We start from the raw sequence: 15247 nt of genomic DNA on the forward strand, positions 1-15247 counted from the left end.
CACCCAGTGACTTGATACAACAGTCCAGCTGTTGAATGCTGTAATCCTGGAGGGTCAGCTGACATATGCAGTTGTTACTACTGTGTGCTGCTGATTTATGTACTTGATGCTGAATTAATATTTTATTGTAGCTTATATAAACAATTTCATTATAATTGCATGATTTAGGAGTCTTTTTAGGTGGTCATAAAAAGGTACTTCTGAGCCCTTCTAAAATTTAGATGGGGAAAATCTGTTTGCCAATTAAGTATGAATGCAAAATACCTTATAGTCTTGTCATTATGGGTGGGTTTATGCACACATGAAGCTTGTGAAGGGCTTTATATAGTTTTAATATGAGGAAGAGTTTATAAAATGCTCTTATTAGTTAGTATTAAAACAAAACAAAACTAAAAGTAGCTGCTACCATAAGTATCTTTGTTATGCATAGTGTTCTTCAGTTATTGAACGTGGAATGAAATTATTTGAAATGCTGTAGTTTCTAATGCAGAAGACAAATCAGTACCTGAGATACTGAACCTTGCAGTCAGAGAGAGCTCTAGTGGACTTGTTTTTCTAAAGCACTGCGGCACCTAATAAGTGGGAAGAATCTTTCTAAGAGGGTTTATGCAAAATATCTTTGGCTTACATCTGTGTTTCTACTTACATGAACGTCTGAGGCTGATTTATTCTGGAGACTGAGCTATTTGAATGTGTTGCATTACAGCAGACGCGTGTGTTTCTATCAGCATTCTGGTGCAGTGCTCTGCTCCGTCTGCTTGGCGCGGATATGATCCTCTGCCTGGTGTAATTGCGGCAGCAATAGGACTTTGGGCTGAAGTTGTGGGAATGAAAATCCACAGAGGTGTGCTGACTGAGAAAAAGGGTCCATCTTTCATAAAAAGTTAAGTGGGTGTTTCTTAAGGTAAATTCTCTCTTCCTTGCTTTTCAAGGGTTTGTACCTTTGTTATGTAAATTGACTTCAGATATACTCAGTAGTGGGGGGATGTTTTCTAAAAACAGAGATGTCTGGTATCTTTTGCTAGAGTATATTTTTCCATGGGGCTGCCTTTTCTCTTTTCTTCACTCATGATTTCTTAAGCAGATACTTTTAATTTGTATATGTTTTCTGTAGGGCTGCAGTGGGAAAGGTGTACTTAAAAGTTTCAGGGCCGCAGGTATGAGGTCAACTGCCCCTTCTGCACTTCACCGCAGAGATGCTCCCTCCTGCATAATTTTTGCTTTCTATTATCGCATTCACTGCTACCTAATTGCTGCATTAATGTGTGACAGAGCATGTTACAAGTGCCTTGTGTAGAGCTCTGCTGTGGGTGGATGACAGGCCTGCGAAGGGCTTATGGGCCAGGATCTGAGGGGAAGACGCTGCAGGAACATCAGAGTGGGCACATACAAGACTGCCTGATGAAAAACAGGTCATCAGTGAAGCTTTTTTTGTGCTTAAAATCTTGTTCTTGGGCAGAGAGGAAGCACACCTTAGGTACAAGTATAACCAATTAATTGTTAGTATAATTGAAATCCCAAGGGGGTAATCATTGTAGTCCAGATCTAATTGTTTCTGCACTGTGTTATTCTTTCTGGTCCTTATTTTCTTTATATCTGAAATAATATCAAGGTCTGCTGTAAACTAAAAATCATTCATCATCTGAGAAAGAACTGAAGTAATTTAAGGCCAGTTTTCAAAGATGTTGAATGTCTTAAATTTCAAAACTTCAGATAGGATAGACTGTAAATGTTTTTAATATGTAATTAATATGGATTACATTTTTCTTAGCTCCCTTTTCTTCATTGATTTTGCTATTCAACAGTCATTTTGATTTGTATATATAAAATATATAGCTTAGTGTTAAAAGGATTTCAAATCAAATGGCTTTATTTACTTCAGAATATTCTGAATAATGTTTATTGTGGTAATCTAAGAAAGGAATAGATGTTTCTAATAGACTACTTCCAAGTGGCTTGATTGAATTAAAGAATGCCCACTGGAACAAAAACTCAATTAATAGCAGTAATTTTAGTATTCTTCGTGGAAAAAGAGATTTTCTTAGTTGGCAGAACTACCAGATTTATACAGCTGGGCGGTCTCCATTGGTTGAGGGTGCGGCAGCTTTTTTTAGTGCTGGAGGTTGGGGAAATTTGCTCTGAAGTTTCAGTTCTTTAAATCTGCCTGGGGAGAAGACTGAGAGGTGGATTTCTTTCTGGAGGGAGGATGGGTAGCCCACTCCATTTCTCAAGAAGTCTCTTTCTGTATCCATTGATTGTTTTGTTGTGGCGATACTGAATCTCCCTGTGCTGGCTAATGAACCAGCTGGGACATGATAATGAGCTGGTTCATTTGGAAACAGCATATTCATATAAAAGCAACATCCCCAACCCCTCTGAAATCTGTCGTTCAGGAGTACCAGCTAAATATTTTTATGTCCCGGTCCCCACAAATCTCTCCCTGCTCTGCCTGTCTGGATTACTGTCAGGGAGAAATTAGATGAAGAGTGTTTTATCCATTGTTTGCCATCACCAAATTGTCACACACATTCACAGCGTTCATTGTGACCTCTGAGACACAGAAAGTACCTTCTCAGAGGGAGGAGGAACTGGCTGTGGTATGTCTGACTCCATCATGGGGTAACCGTGGCACTTTGCACGTGCCTCTCGTATGTCAGGTACAGGTTCTGTAGCACTGAAGGAGTACGAAGACACTGATCCCAAAATGGCAGAGAAATGGGATAATTTGTTGGATATAAATTTCTAGTGGTATGCATATGTATGAGTGTGTATGGATATATACATTGAGCAGCAGATTTACACACATGCACACGTATTCTATTCCTTTTATTAAACAAATAATGAGTTGTTTTTTTCTTAATCAGATGTGCCTTAAAATATTAAGTAAAAAAGAGTGTTTTTCTTGGCTTGTCTTTTCTCCCATGTGGGTAGGCTTTGAGTTTGAGCATACAGGTATTTAAAGGTTTGTTTATAATAGCTTCTCCTTTCAGTAATGCTCCTCCAGGACTTGGGACTCATCTGATGCTTTGATTAAACACTTACAGAAGCAGTGTCTTCTGTCAATATTTAGCAAACTGTGGGATTTCAGGTGCTATCTTGATGAACCCAGATGTGACCTAAATTGAACTGAAAGCAGCTTGAGGCAGGAATGGCTTTTTATCTTCTTGAATCATCTTCGAACTCGTGGTCTTCTTGGAAGCATATTTTAATTAATAAACTCTATATTTTCTTGACAATACCAGTAAAGATACTGTGGGATTTCCATTAATCTGACTTGTTCTTTTTTTCAATCATTTCCCAGTTACAATGAAGATGATGAATGAACTTTACCAAGAAATGATATTGTAAAGCGTTAGTTTTGTTGTGTTCGTGACACAGTGGAACAAAGGTGATTACCAGTGCTGCTATTTAATTTAAAAATATCTAAACACTTGTACTTGACCCCTTTATATAAAGGTGAACTTGAGTGCTTAGTATGTGCGGGTTTCACAGGCAGTTCTGACAGTAGTGTAAATCTTAGATCTATTCTGCAGGATAAATGATTATTTTATGTATTCACTAGAACCACTCAGAGCTACAAAAGAAAACTCCTTCCAGTTGTATTTTTATGCAAATATCTTTATTTGTAGTGTAAAAAATTAGAACATTTAGGTACTCTTGTGTAAATTAGTAGCACTGTTTATAAATATCTCTACAATTGAAAGCAACAGAAGTACCAGATGTGTAATTACATTAGCTCAGATATTCTACAGAAAGCTGCTTCTGTGAAACAGAAACAAGCATAATGTGGAAATCTTTGCTTTTGAGAGTGTGCATGCTATGCACATCATTAACCTGTTAATTAAATCTATTAAGGGGCTACGTTTTCTGAGGCCTTGTTAAATGATTACTAACATGTAAAAACATTTGTTTCTAAACATTTTTGGTTACAAAGTGTCGGCTAACATTGATAAAACAGATGCTTAAGTTCAGACATAAAATATGCGTACAACAGATGTGCACTCATAATTGATGCTTCTCCATCTTGCCGTTCCTTTACTTCAGAAAATCATAGCATGATATCTTTTATGGCAACAGTGGCCAGATTGCCAGGTTAAAAATTGTTCATCTCTGCTCACTGAACGGCCTGAGCAGAATTCCTGAGTGCTCTGTGCGCCCTGCCACATCTTTCAGTGGTTTTCAGGAAACATGGATATATGCTAAGCAAAATCATCCTCGGGGTATATATTCTCAAATGTTTAAACATCTACAAGGACCTGGTTGTAACCTTGTGCTGAAGTTTCTGAAAATGTGTGTAAAGGTGCCCTCCTGCTAGACTTTTAGTGATAGCTGAAGACTATTCAGAAATATGTAACTGCTACAAATTCAGAATAACATAAGCAAAACATCTCTGAAAAGGCAATCTGCCAGTAGCAGTATTCTGACCTCTGAATAATTTGGGTGCATGACTTGATGTTTGAATAAATCCTCTTTGGAACTGAAGTTCCATTTTCAGGTTTCTTTATTTCAGCAGTGTAGGTATTAGAAAACCAACCAAACAAAACAAAAAAGCCAACAACAACCTTTCCCTTCCCCTAAATGTGTTTATTCCCACCCTGGGACCATGGGTTAACACTCTGCCCACTGCAGTGCTCAGAAGGCTTGGACTTGTGTTAATTTACTGACGCAGATTTATGGCCAACACTACAGTACTCTTCTCTGTTTATACTTAGAGCATTGCTGGCTTTTGCCCCAGGGAATCTAACTTAACTGGAAGAGAAAAAACAAAATTAAAACCAACAAACAAGCAAATAAAAAATTACTCTTTATGTTGTAATGCTTTATTACCCAGTATTATTGTAGCTTTTGTTGTTCTTGTATGGGAGGTGTGTTTGCAGAGAAGCACTGCAGCAGAGGGTCTGTTTCTCTGGATTGGATGTAGCTGTGTGCCAAGTCCTGCTCTCCAGGAACTGAGCAGGTATAAAATTCTAGTTTAAAACAAACAACAACAACAAAACTGGATCTCAACTGGATCTCAGTCCGGCCTGATGCAGTGATCTTAATCTAGCAGTGCTTTGCTGTCATTCACCTGCATGTGTAGTCATTTGGAACAATACCTGGGAAAGTCAGCCTCCAAATGTGAGGGACATATTTCTTTCTTGACATATCTACCTAGATATGCTGTGCTTGCTTAGAGTTTGTAATTCTTGTCACAAGAGTCCCAAGATTTTTCTAGTTTTAACACCTGTTCTGTGAATCAGAACAAGGCGAAGTGATCATGTTCCCTGAGTGCAAACTTGAGTGGTTTAGTTATTCTGTTCTCCTGGACCTTGCAATCAAGAAGCTGAATTTTTGATGTGATAGGAAATTACTTCAGTTTGAAAAGTAGTGTATTTCTCATCCTCCTCTCCTCTCCTCTCCTCTCCTCTCCTCTCCTCTCCTCTCCTCTCCTCTCCTCTCCTCTCCTCTCCTCTCCTCTCCTCTCCTCTCCTCTCCTCTCCTCTCCTCTCCTCTCCTCTCCTCTCCTCTCCTCTCCTCTCCTCTCCTCTCCTCTCCTCTCCTCTCCTCTCCTCTCCTCTCCTCTCCTCTCCTCTCCTCTCCTCTCCTCTCCTCTCCTCTCCTCTCCTCTCCTCTCCTCTCCTCTCCTCTCCTCTCCTCTCCTCTCCTCTCCTCTCCTCTCCTCTCCTCTCCTCTCCTCTCCTCTCCTCTCCTCTCCTCTCCTCTCCTCTCCTCTCCTCTCCTCTCCTCTCCTCTCCTCTCCTCTCCTCTCCTCTCCTCTCCTCTCCTCTCCTCTCCTCTCCTCTCCTCTCCTCTCCTCTCCTCTCCTCTCCTCTCCTCTCCTCTCCTCTCCTCTCCCTGTTTTTCATTATTACAGATGTGTTTTTTGTTGTTGTTATTTATTTATTTATTTATCAGTATATGTCCGTCACTCTTCCCTGAAGTAAAAATCACTTGAGTCTCTTGAATCTCAAAGCTCTTCATCCTGGTTTTATGGTGTCTGGAAACTTAAGTACTTTGGCCCTCTTAGATTGATTGGACGCTGCTCAAAGCTCAGCCCTTCTTCCTGACAGCAGCCTGTGCTTAGAAGAGCTACTGGATGAGCAGATTGATTTACTGCTGGAGAATGCTTATCATTCTGAAACTTTGGTGTAGCTGTTTAAATTGTTTATTCCCGCACAGCTTTTTCTAAGTATTGCACTTCCCTGAAGTTTTTTTTTTTTTTTTTTTTTTTTTTTCCTAGAGTTTGGTGCCTTTAAGAAGGGTGTTAAGGGTAATGGAAATTTAAGAATAGTTAATCAAAAGTGGATGGTTACATGTGGGCTGTAAATAATAATAATAATAATAAATGCTCACTAGAAAGGAAGGTTTATAGTTCTACAATGACCTGTGTCTAGTTGGAGGCCTGTAGTTAGCGGTGTCCCCCAGGGGTCAATACTGGATGCAGAATTGTTCAGCTTATTCATCAACGACTTGGATAATGGGTAGAATATCTCCTCAGCAAGTTTTCTGATGACACAGAGCTGGGAGGAGTGGCTGGTAGCCAAGTGTGCTGTGCTGCTGTTCAGAGGGACCTCGACAGGCTGGAGAGATTGGCAGAGAGGAACCTCTTGAATTCAACAAGGGCAAGTGCAGGGTCCTGCAGAAGTCATCATATTCCTTCTGGGGAGGAATAACCCCATCCACCAGCACAGGCTGGGCACTGACCTTCTGGAGAGCAGCTCTGCAGAGAAGGACCTGGGGGACAAGTTGACCATGAGCCAGTGATGGGCCCTTGTGGCCAAGAAGGCCAGTGGCATCCTGAGGTGCATTTGGAAGGGCTTCACCAGCAGGTTGAGGGAGGTGATCCTGCCCCTCTCCTCAGCCCTGGTGAGGCCTCACCTGCAGTGCTGTTTCCAGTTCTGGGCTCCCCGGTACCAGAGGGACATGGAGCTCCTTGAGGAAGGAGCTACTAGGGTGATGAAGGGACTGGAGCATCTCTCATATGAGGAAAGGCTGAGGGAGCTGGGCATATCCAGCCTGGGTAAGAGAAGGCTCAGGGGGGATCTGATCAATGTGTTGAAGTATCTGAAGAGAAGGTGTCAAGAGGATGGGCCCAGACTCTTCTCAGTGGTGCCCAGCGACAGGACGAGAGGCAATGGGCACAAACTGCAACACAAGAAGTTCTGTCTGAACATGAGGAAAAGCTTCTTTGCCTGAGGCTGAGTGAGCAGTGGCACCGGCTGCCCAGAGATGTCTCCTTCCCTGGAGATACTCAAAAGCTGTCTGGACACAACCCTAGGTAACGTGCTGTATAGGGCCCTACCTGAGCAGGGAGGTTGGACCAGATCATCTCCTGAGGTCCCTTCCAACCTCAGCTGTTCTGTGATTTAATTATACTGTTGCCTGGGATTGCTACCATCAGTGTTCTCCATCTTTGCAGAAATACTAATCAGTAGTAGTTTGAGCAGCATGGGAAATCCTGCCCATTGTATAGCTCTTCTATAATGCTAGCTTGTTCAGAGTAATGATTGTCTGGTCCATTTCCATGGGGACATAAGGAATTTTCCTCTTTGGGTGGCAGATGTGCTCATACCTGCAGCCTTCCATGCATGGGTTGACCCAGTGTGGCACCTCAGGGCTCAATGCTGCATTTTGGTTCCTTTATCATGGCTTAGTGATTGAAAAAATACGATATAGTATCTGAAAAAATATAATGACTTCTGTGCTGTAGTGGGTCATAAAATATGTAAGTTGAGAAGGGCACAAAGCCAAGCAGAAAAAATACATTTCTCCCTTAAAATGATGTCTGGAGACAGATACAAAATTTCCCGTGTTTATGTACATGTGAAGTAAATTCTGGTACTTCAGCAGAGCATCACAAAGGTTTTGCGGGTATGCAGATTGGTGTGTTCAGTGTTTTCACAATTTCTTTCTATGAGACAATTGTTTGTGTGGATTTTTTTCTTAACATTTTGAATATCAGAACTTTATTATTATTTCAAAAAACAAGTATACTTTAAGCTTCATGAAAGAATAAGAAAATTAGAAAATGCAGATGTCAAAATTCAGAAAAAGGGATGAAAGTATTTTTGGTGTTTGCCAAGTAATGAATTATTGCAGAACTAATACAAGAATTCTCTTTGTATCTCGGAGCTCGAATACCATGTTGAACCGCTGCCAGTGTTTCCTCCTCAGCTGTTTTCCACTGAGGCTCTGTCTCAGAGCAATAAGACATTGACAGCGAATTTCCTGATTTGATTCCTGTAGAAACCCACTGATGCTGATCTTTAAATTGTTTGGCAAAGTTTATTGTGGAGACGTGGATGGGCTGGTCTCTTCCAGAGCTGTGTGCTGCCTTTGTAGTGGCCCTACCCATTGCTGGGCTATTAGTAAGAAGGTGGATCTGGAATGAAACCTGGGCTTTGCGTGCCAGAAGAATCACTTGGAGGGGTAGACCTCATATAGACCTCTTAGATTGTGCTTTCTATGGACTGGAGAAAAGTTTTAATTATAGTCATGAAGGAGGTACCAGTGACCAGTGCAGGTTGTCCTGAACCTGTGCAGCTGTGCTGGTGCTTACAAGTGCTAGGCAGACCTGCTGGGCTGTCCTGCAGGAGCCTGCTCACCCTTCCTTGCCTTGGCAGCCCAGCTGGGGAGAAATCTTGAAGGGTTTTGTTTGCAGGCACTGCCTCCAGGCAGCTTCATAGCGCAGGCTGTGTGGTGGGAGATGCTACATTACCGCTGCTGTATCAATTCGTGGTGATTTTCAAAGCAAGGACCCAGTTCCCCTCGGGGAATGTAAGCCTCTAAGTCAAGGTGGAGCACATGAAGAAACTTTTTTCAGTTGCGCTTTCTGTTAAGGTTACATTTAGAAACACCTTATGAAGATTATTTTGTTAAAAAAAGAATTGATTTTCATACTTCAGAATTTTAAAAATGTTAAAGTTAGATTACAGCTCTCTAATCCAGTACTGGATGGTTTTAATCGTATACACAGTGCAATACATGTAGTTGTAATTTGCTAGTAACATCTATTTATACTTTTGTTTTTATAGTATTCTTATATACATTATAACCTTGTCTCTAAATGTCATTTGCTACCAAGACAAGATAACTGCTTTCACATAACCCTCAAAATATGTCAAATGGGTGTTTCAGAAATGTATTGCAATGTGTGGGCTGCCTTTTTTTTTTTTTTTCTTTTCTTTTCAAAGCTGAGAGTTGAAAGAAAATAATATTTTTCCTTGGGCTATCTCCAGGGTGTGGGCACATGATTGAGTAGCTCAGCTAACGCAGTTTACATTAGTGCTTAATATTGAGAAGTCCTGCCTTCAAGTGCCAAGGGGTTAGTAAATCACTGAATTTTCATAAACAACAGTGTTCATTACATTTTGCTGTACAATGTCTTACTTGCTGGAGTGTGTCTTGAGTGTTACCGCATGTGGATAATAAGGCAAAAACCGGATATGTAAAATTGGAACAAAATGCTGCCTGGCTATAAGTCACTAAACTTCACTTTTATTCAGATGTAAGTAAGATGAATAACTGAGCTGCTGAGTTACTCATTTGTGTAGGTCATGAAAGTTTAAAAAAGTGCTGCAGATATTTAAAATTAATCACAGGAATCAGAGGAATTTTCTCTGCCATGTGTGATACATCGCAAATATTACAATAGACTGGTTTTGTATGGCATCTTTCATATGAAGTGTTAGAGAAAGCATTTTACTGAATTGCTGTTAATAATATATAGCAAACCTACTGAGATAGTTAAGTACAGGTGAGGAAGAAAAGCTACATTTTGGTTGAAATGTGGCATTAGATGCAGGGCAGGCATACAGGAAGGCTTTTCCAGAAAGCAAGGCAGTACGCAGTTATGCAAAAAATAGCTTTACTTAATATTACTTAGTAGTATAAAGTAGGTAAACATATCAAGTCTGGTGTCAGGCTATGTATAGAGCTGTTCTGTGCCACAAATATTTAAGTCTCATCGTTCTACAAGAAAAGATGAAAGTGGACTGAATAAACTGACATGGGGAGAGTACAACATACAAGTGATATGACTTTCATCAGTATAGTAAGGTTTTTGTTGAAATAATTAAAAAAAATATTTTGTGGCATTTTGTCAAATGCCTTTGCGTCATACCTAAAATTAATTAAGTGGTGAGAAAATGTGGTAGTTCATATGATTTTTGACAGTTTGGTTCATGATAAATAAATGTACCTCCAAGGCACATTAAAAATTACACATTTCCCTTGGAAGGGGGTTACAGTCACATCTGGTGGCGTTATTCCTCAGCTGGGCTTTAAGGACATTTTAGCTTAGTGATATGGTTTAGTGGAGGACTTGTTAGTGTTAGGTCAGAGGTTGGACTTGGAGGTCTCTTCCAACCTAGATGATTCTGTGGCATCATACCTCTCTGTTCTGATATTCAGGGATCTTTATCTACACTAAGAATTAGTACTTTCTGTTTAAATACAAACTGGCAAGGTCTAGAACAACTGCTCTTAAATTTGATACTTAAACTAAAGTATCAAATCTTTGTTTTTGTTTTGTTTTAAGTAGAAAATTCAAAAAAATCTTTGAGTTCTTTCAATGTTCTGTGTATCAGATGGGACTTGGAAAATATCTATTGCCTGTTTGAAAGAAATTGCTAACACAGTACTCTACTTAACTGATTGCTAATCTTGTCCTAAGTTTGCAAATTAGTACATAGCTACAGGGACAGAATAATTGTGGAAGATGCTTATTCAATGAATTCTCAGATGGTGAAATGGTTGCAATTAAGCTAAATGTCACGTTAAACACAGCATAATTATTGTACCAGCCCTTATTAAGCAATAACATACTTATTAAGCAACTCTTATTGGGATATCTATTTGAGATTTGATACTTAGTTGTGTTTCATTTTGTCTGTAATATGTAATTATTGTCTGAATAGCCTGCTTGCCTTATGCTTTTGTGACCTGTGTGTCAAAGAGCAGATGCTACTGTATCCTTTCAGACATAATTATTGCATAATTGTAGGTAGGTCTTGCAGGCAGGAAAAGCAAATCAGGGCCCACTACATGAAATAAACTACAATTGCAGTGCTATATTGCTTGCTTCTAACCACATTAGAGAAGCTCTTTGCGCTAATTATATGGTTATCTTTCTGTTGGATAAAGGATGGCAAACAGAACAAGGTGTTGTTTTTTCTTCATTAGATTGACTTAATATATTAATTACTATCATGTCATTATCATCACATAGTGTTATAGATGTCTTGCAAGAGATGGTGGGATGTCTTTTTATTTATTTATCTATTATCTATTATCTATTTATTTATTTATTTTGTATTTTTCTTTGTTGCCTGACTTCTCATTTTTGGGAATAGTGATTTGATAGACTCTCTCTTCAGTTTTTTTCCAAGTCTTCCTGAGTTGTTGCTTACAGAACATAATCATCAGCCACAGACATGTACGTGGCCATGCACTTTTTTTCTTACTGCACTTGGGTCTGTTTTTGTGGATGCTCCTGCCTTCTGGAGGAGTGTCAACACTTTTTCATCTTGGACATTTTTGTTGCAGTTTTCATCTTTTCTTGCACATTTGCCTTCTTGAATTTGGAGGCCTTTGCTCCTAGATGGACAAAAAATGTTACTTTTTGGTGGTGGTGTGAGACCATGAGTCTGTTCACTATTTGATTAGGTTACAGTGGTTAGGAGATGGACAATGTCTATGTTTTGTCTTCATCTTTTTGTACTTTCCATAGGCTGTTCACAGTGAAATAGATTTCATTTTATTTAGTCTTGTGCTTTAATAACCAGTGGCCTCCCATTCAAGACTGGGAATTGTAATGCATCTTTTTAAAGTTCTAGCCTTTGATGCATAAGTGCCAGTAGGCTTTTAATAAAATATTGTTAATGCTGTTATTCATGTTCTGCTGAGATGTTCCTTCTAATTGACTCAGATTTATTTCAAGGAAGGTGTAAATTTAACGTGGCTCCTCTAAAAAAACAACTTAAATACTAATTACAAAGCAGGCTATTGACTGGGAAGTATTTATATCCTTCTCCTCAGTTAAGCTACTGAACAGGATATTTAACTAAGCAATGAAACATTGAGGATAAGTTTACTGCTGTGTCCTGAAGAGATCATCGGAAGTGAAGAAACGTCTGCAGTAATGGGATTTGCATCTGATTTTTCACCCTTATTTTTTCATGCTTATTTTTGGCATGCCAAGAGTGGGTCTAATAAGCTATATTTTTAGCATGTTTGCCAGAGAATAATTGCAAATTGTGATGTGTCTAATGATAATGTAATTGCTTATGAGTTCTTTCTTTTATTTGTAATTTTTCTTTCTAAATTCACTTCTGATGTTAAATAAAGGTCACTTCTTCCTAAGGCTTCTGCTGCATATCTATCTATCCTGTTAATGTTGGGACTGGTGGACCTGTAGCTATTACATAGAACAATTCTTGAGTAACACCCAGGAAAGTAGCAGTACTGAAGAGATGAGTTTTGTGCAATGGTGAAAGAGTAGTGGTAGGTTTGGTGAATATAATTTGGCCAGCCTTCTTAAACTGCTTTTTATTACTGTATGGAGTCTTTTAGTGGTATTTTGATGTAGAGGAATATGGATTATAAATTCTGCTGTCCTAAGAAATAAGTAGTAAATCCTAAATTGGTGTAGTGTGTTCCAAGCAATTTGTGAGCAAAATGTTGTTATGCACTAAGCTGAAGTGAAACAATATTGCTCATGACTTTTTGCTTTAAAAACAAACTTGTGAAAAAACAGACGTTTCCTGCACTGAAACTTCCAGATATCAAAAAATAAAAAATTGTCTTTGTAAACCTGCTTCAGAGAAATGTTGAGAAACTCATGAAACAGTAAAGCCACCTGGTATTTGAGTTTTGATTTTTGACTCCTATTTTTAGTAAGATGACAGCATATACATAATCTGATGACTGTTTTTGAATCTTGGCATTTTATTGGAATAGACTTTTAAGTCAAAATGACATATCAAGAACAGACATTCAAATTGTCAGTAGACTTCTTCATGTATCTTGTAACTTCAAAAGCATAAAGTCTAATTTTTTGGAATCTTCAGTTTTTAAGCCCATTTAATTATGGTGAAAGTCAATGGTAACTAACTATAATTAGTATAGTACAGTTTGTGGTGTACAGTATAATTTGCTGCTGTGTTTTCCCTTTCAAGATGTGTCACTGTTGAGTCCTTACATTGAACTGACATATTTTGGTGTGAAATACAGGCACAAAAGGGAGAAAGGCTGTTCACATAGCCTGAAGACTGGATGCATCAAAAGCTGGAGCTGTCTAAACCCCGATGACTCTGAAAATCCATCTTGCGTGCTGCTTTTTGACCACAAGAGGAGGTGTCAGACTCAGGGTAGCATTGTAGTCATACCCTGGAGGATGAGGGAGGAAAAGCAGCCACCAAAGGGACATCTCCTGGGTCTCTGCTTTGTAATCACAGCCGTTGGGCTGCAGGGCGCTGGCAACAAATAGTGCATCAAGGAGAGGTGGTGGCATCACTGTCTACCTGACTGGCCAGACCATGCTCCACTCATGACTCTGAAGCTCCTGAGGCAGCTCTGGGGAGATCTGTAGTAACCTCTAATCACTAAAAACCTGTACAGTCAGGAGTGGTGATGCCAGAGGAGAGTCAACAGTGACAGCTCGGTGTGGTGGTTTTACCACGCTGGGCAACTAAACCCCACAACTGCTCTCTCACTCCCCCTCTTTTTTAGATGAGGAGGGGGAGAAGTAAAGCAAAGAACAACTCACAGGTTGAGATAAGGAAAATTTAATTAAAGGGAAATAATAATAATAATTAAAGATTATTATGCACTAAACAATTTAACTAAAGGGAAATAAAAAGGGAAAGGGGAAAAGGGAGGGGGAAAGGGAAAATAAAAAGAAGGGAGGAAAACAAACAAGAAAAATAAATGAAGGCTATGTGGAAGTGCAGAGGAAAGAAAATTACTCTCTACTTCCCACAAATGAGTGATGATTGACCACGTCCTTGAAGCACGGCCTCAACGCATGTAGCCGGTGTTCGGGAGGAGGACCAACGTTTTCACAATGAGAGCCCACCCCTCCCCTCTTCTTCCTGTTTCCACCTTTTATTGCTTACCACATGGTATGGAATATCCCTTTGGTTGGTTTAGGTCAGCTGCCCTAGTGATGTTTCTCTTCTCACTTTTTGCCCACCCCCTAGGAGGGTTAGAGAGATGCCCGATGCTGTGCCACTGCTGCTCAGCAGTAGACACAACACTGGTGTGATAACACTTCTGTTCCAGCTACAAGTGCAGAGCACAGCACTGTATGGGCTGCTGCAGGGAAAGTTAACATTCCAGCCAGACCCAGTACACTCGGTGACGTTCTTCAAGATTTGTATTGATGTTTCTGCATTGTTCCAAATTCCCCATGTGGGATGTGTTGTAGGAGAATCTTGGTTATACCCAAAGTATTTACTGTATTGGTCTCTCTTTTACTAACTATGGAGAAGAAAAGGATATTTGATTCTTTATTTATTATCATAATATCAAGGCCCTGGTTCTGGAAGATGCAATCCTCTCTGTCCATAAAGAAAAAAACATCAGGTTTACCTACGAAAACATTATCAGCTAGATGAAATACTTAGTGTTATAATTGCAGCCATTATGGGGGCTGTTTTTATGTGTTTGCTTAGTGTAAGCATATAACTGATTCTGATCGTTTTAAAAATCGATTTTAAAAAACTTGTCTGGAATAACATTTTTTAATATAAATTGACCTATTTATTATAAGTTCATTTTCTGCCATAAAAAAAATAAAATAAAAAAATACAGAGGTTGTTGTTTGTTGCAGTGTACTTTCAAGTGTGGATTACATATGCAATGTTCTTACCCAGTGAAATGGTTCCATTACGGGGTACTGGAAAGTTTTTAAACTTAGGAATGAGATGAAACCCTCTTGAGACATGATCATCAAAATCCCTTTAATATGTTAAGATTCAGCCTGAGTGCTTTCCACTACCTTTTCTCCTCATTTTGAAAGCAATTCTATACTTTATAGCCCTTAGATTATTTTGTGGACCGGGTGGATTTTTGTGGAATAATATTTTTAGAGAAAAATCTTGCTATTTAGCCTTGTCTGATTTAAGTTCACTTGCAAATCCTTAAATAACATTCATACAGTTACATAAGTATGTTTGTGTGCTCCAGAACTGAAAATGAGATTCGTGGGTTTAATTTTGATTTTGTTTCTCTTGCTGAATGACTAGCTATGCCCCCATCTCTAGTA

At 39.3% G+C, this 15247-nt stretch overlaps 1 protein-coding gene across 6 annotated transcripts in view; it reads left to right on the forward strand.

The window, feature by feature from the left end:
* THSD7B (thrombospondin type 1 domain containing 7B) overlaps positions 1 to 15247 on the forward strand; it is a 321145-nt gene that overhangs the window by 94688 nt on the left and 211210 nt on the right. The gene's annotated exons all lie outside the window — the stretch shown is intronic.

This window comes from Anas acuta, chromosome 6 (assembly GCF_963932015.1).
Source record: "Anas acuta chromosome 6, bAnaAcu1.1, whole genome shotgun sequence".
In the NCBI taxonomy this organism is placed as follows: Eukaryota; Metazoa; Chordata; class Aves; order Anseriformes; family Anatidae; genus Anas; species Anas acuta.